The sequence below is a fragment of the Oryctolagus cuniculus genome, chromosome 15, assembly GCF_964237555.1.
Source record: "Oryctolagus cuniculus chromosome 15, mOryCun1.1, whole genome shotgun sequence".
Taxonomy (NCBI): Eukaryota; Metazoa; Chordata; class Mammalia; order Lagomorpha; family Leporidae; genus Oryctolagus; species Oryctolagus cuniculus.
Genome location: NC_091446.1, coordinates 35,197,710 through 35,202,319, shown reverse-complemented (window position 1 = coordinate 35,202,319; position 4,610 = coordinate 35,197,710).

Below are 4,610 nucleotides of genomic sequence, written 5' to 3'. Positions count from 1 at the left end.
TTTTATTTCTGTGGTGTCTGTTGTTACGTTACCTTTTTCATCTCTGATTTTATTGATTTGGGTCTTTTCTTTTTTTAGTTAGTTGGGCCAATGAGGTGTCAATTTTGTTTATTTTTTCAAAAAAACACTCCTCGTTTGGCTGATTTTTTGTAATTTTTTTTGGATTCAACCTTTTGATTTCTTCTCTGATTTTAATTATTTCTCTTCTCCTACTAGATTAAGGTTTGATTTGCTGCAGTTTTTCTAGGTCCTTGAGATGTGCTGAAAGCTCATTTATTTGGTACCTTTCCAATTTCTTGATATAGGCACTATTGCTATAAACTTGCCTCTCAATATTGCTTTTGCTGTATCCCATAAGTTTTGATATGTTGTGTTGCTATCCTCATTTACTTCCAGATAGTTTTTGATTTCTCTTTTGATTTGTTGAATGACCTAGTGTTCATTCAGGAGCATGTTGTTCAGTCTCCATGTGTTTGCATACTTTCTAGGGTTTCCTGAGTTGTTAATTTCCAGCTTCATTCTGCTGTGGTCTGAGAAGCTGCATGGTATGATTCTAATTCTTTTGAATTTGCTGAGACTTGCTTTATGGCCTAGTATGTGATCAATCCTAGAGAAGGTTCCATGCACTGCTGAGAAGAATGTGAAGTCTTTAGATGTAAGATTGAAAGTTCTGTAGATATCTGTTAGATCCATTTGGGCAATAGTGCTGATTAAATCTGCTGTTTCCTTGTTGATCTTCTGTCCGGATGATCCGTCCATTTCTGAGCGTGGTGTATTGAAGTCCCCCAGTACTATTGTATTGGGGTCTAAGTCTCCCTTTAAGTCCCTTAACAAATCTTTTAAATAGACCGGTGCCCTGTAATTAGGTGCATATACGTTTATAATAGTTACATCTTCCTGTTGAATTGAACCCTTATTCATTGTATAGTGTCCCTCTTTGTCTCTCTTAACAGTTTTTGTATTAAAGTTTATTTTGTCTGATATTAAGATGGCTACACTCACTTTTTTTTCATTTCTGTTGGCATGGAATATCTTTTTCCAACCTTTCACTTTCAGTCTGCATGCATCTTTGTTAGAGAGATGTGTTTCTTGTAGGCAACGAATAGTTGGGTGTTGTTCCTTAAGCCAGTCAGCCAATCAGTGTCTTTTAACTGAAGAGTTCAGTCCATTAACATTTAATGTGACTATTGATACGTAGTGACTTTGCCCTGCCATTTTCCTGAAGATATTTTCTAGTATATGCTTTGAGCTTCCCATGCTCTTTTACTGGTAGGTGTTCTTCCTTTACCTTCTTTCATATTGATGACCGTGTTTCTGTGTTTCTGAGTGTAGCACATCTTTAAGTATCTTTTGCAGGGCTGGACAGTGGCGGCAAAGTCTTTCAATTTCTGTTTGCTATGAAAGGTCTTTATTTCACCTTCATTCACAAATGAGAGCTTGGCAGGATATAATATTCTGGGCTGGCAATTTTTCTCTCTTAGCACCTGTGCTATGTCTCGCCATTCCCTTCCAGCCTGTGGTGTTTCTGATGAGAAGTCTGCTGTGAGTCTGACTGGAGATCCTCTGAGAATAATCTGACGTTTCTCTCTTGCACATTTTAGGATCTTTTCTTTATATTTCACTGTGGTAAGTTTAATTACCACGTGTCGTGGTGAGGATCTCTTTTGGTCATGTTTATTGGGGGTTCTATGAGCTTCCTGTACTATGATGTCTCTGTCCTTATCCAAACCTGGAAAGTTCTCTGCTAGTATCTCATTAAAAAGGCCTTCTAATCCTTTCTCTCTCTCCATGCTTTCAGGAACTCCTAGAACTCGAATGTTGGTTTTTTTAATAGTATCCTGTAGATTCCCAAAAATATTTTTTAGATTTCTAATTTCCTCTTCTTTTTTTTGGTTTGACTGTATGTTTTCCTGTGCTCTGTCTTCTAAGTCCGATATTCTCTCTTCTGCTTCACCCATTCTGTTTTTAAGGCTCTCTAATGTGTTTGTCATTTGATCTATTGAGCTCTTCATTTCATTTTGATTTCTCTTCACTATAACACTTTCCCGTTCTACTAGTTTCTGCGTTTCATTTTGATTCTTCCTTAAAATTTCATTTTCACGAGAGAGATTTTCAAGCCTGTCCAATAAGGATTTCTGTAGTTCAAGGATTTGCTTTTGAAAGCTCCTAAATGTTCTTATCATAATTTTTTTGAAATCCGTATCTTGCATTTCTTCTATATCATCATCTTCATAATCTTGGCTTGGGGTGTTTTGTTTATTTGGAGGCGTCATAGTGTCATCGTTGATCTTGTTCCCTCGATTTCTGTGTTTGTTGCTTGGCATAGTTAATTCTTTTTTTGTCACTGTGCGTTTTTTTTTTTTTTATTTTATTTTATACTATGTCCGTGTTAAGTGGACTGCCTGCTGTTGGAGGAGCCTTGGAGGCTTGAGATGGGTGTGGCCTGAGAGCTCTGCTTTGTTCTTCTGGGTTGCAGGTGTGCAAAGGTGACACACTCAGGTTATGCGTGGTAAATCTCTTTATTTATTTATTTATTTATTTATTTATTTTATTTTTTCAAGAGGTAAGTAATACCACACCGCACGGCTGTGCAGAATTGATCGTATTTAGCTTCCGATCTCTAGCTTTTACCCAAAGAGTCTGTGCAGGCTCTGTTTCTCCTCTGGACTCCCACTGGGTTGCCTAGGCTACTGAATTGTAGTGATTCAGTTCCTTAGCTCTCCCCTGTTACTATGTAAATCCAGAGAGGGGGCCTGCTCTTTGTCTCTTGCAAACCTTGCAAACTCTTGCAAAGTCTTGCAAACCTTGCAACCTTGCAACGTTTGCAAGGTTGGCAGAGTGGGAAACCCCCACATTTTTTCCTTCTATCCTGTAGTCAGTCTGGTGAACTTTCCCGCTCCCCTCTAGATTCTGACCACCGTTTCCCGGCAATGTCTTGGGTTACTGAGCTCACCTCCCCTTCCAGTGCTGATGTGTGGACTCAGAGCCCTGGGCATCCCAACTCTCCCCGCTGGTGTCTGTGTGACTTCCACTCCCCTTCCTGCACTGGTGCACAGACCCTGCGGCTCCCGCGGCTTGGCTTCTGCGCAGTGGGCGACCTTGTTCTCCCAGTAGGTCCTCCGAGTCACAGTCACTGGATCCAGAAGATTTTCCTCTGCAATTTTTTCCTGATCCTTTTTCTGAGGCTACTGTAACTCCACTTTTATTAAACTAAATTTTCCCGGACTATCTGTTCACGCCCTCACTATTCCGCCATCTTGGCTCCGCCCTCCACAATAAGTTTTCACCTCACACCAGTTAGAATGGCTCTCATATAGAACTCAACAACAACAAAAAAAAATACTGATGAGGCTGTGGAGGAAAAGGCACCCTAAACCACTGTAGATGAGAATGTAAACTGGTGCAGCCACTTTGGAGAACAGTATGGGGATGCCTTAAAAATCTGATACAGAGCTACCATTAGACCCAGTCATTCCACTCCTAAGAATTTACCCAAACAAAAAGAAATCAGCATATGCAAGAAATATATGTACCCCTTTGTTTATTTCAGCAAATTTCACTATAGCATAGATATGGAATCAACCCAGATGTCCCTCAACTGAAGACTGGATAAAGAAATTATGATATATACACACTATGGAACATTACAGATCAGTTTTAAAAAAACAGTAATCCTGTCTTTTCTAACAAAATGGATGCAGCTGGAAACCATTCTCCTTAGAGGAGTAAGTCTGTCCAGAAAATATAAATACTATATGTTCTCTCTGATCTGTGCCAACTAATAGCTTACTTAAAGATCTGTAGGCATGAAATTGACACTTTTAGATGTGATGGTTTTGAATAGCCCTTGTCTCAACCATTGAGGAGGTTTGTTTTTTCTTCATACTATGTGTTGAACTCTTAGCCTAGTGTAGGGTAATAAAGTTAACTGAAAATAGATGTTTGCAAAAAATAAGAATGGGAAGAGAAGGAGGAAAGGGAGGAAAAAGAAGTTAGGAGTGCAAGTGGGAGGAAGGATAGGTTGGAAGAAATCACTATGTTCCTAAATTTGTATATATGAAATGCCTTAATAAAATTTTGAAACAAATAAATTTGAATAATGCAATGCTGTTCACAATAAAAAGGGACTCAGGAAATACAAATAAATTTCCTTATCACTATACAGAAGGTTTTGAAAAATTACAAAACTAAATCTTATTAAATTTTTAAAGCCTAAATCTTATTCTCTGAAATAAAAAGGAGGAAAATAATACAATCAATGTGTACTTTCACCACTGCTATTCAGCATAGCTGTAGAAGGTCTAGCCAGAGAAATTAGACATGAATAAAAATGTATTCAAATAGAAAAGAAGTGTTTCTATCTAAAGATGACATGAATAAATATTTTTTCTTACAACCCACAAATAACAAAGAAAGGGGGTAAATGGAGCTAGATAGGGAAAGAATTAATGAATGCAATTTGAAGTTAATATCAATTCAAAATAGACTGTTACAGATTTAGAATGTTAACAGTATTCCCATGGTAATTATAAAGAAAACAAATTACCATATGACCCATAAATTTCACATTTAGGTATACCCTAGAAAAATGAAAGTGTGTCCATAAGGAA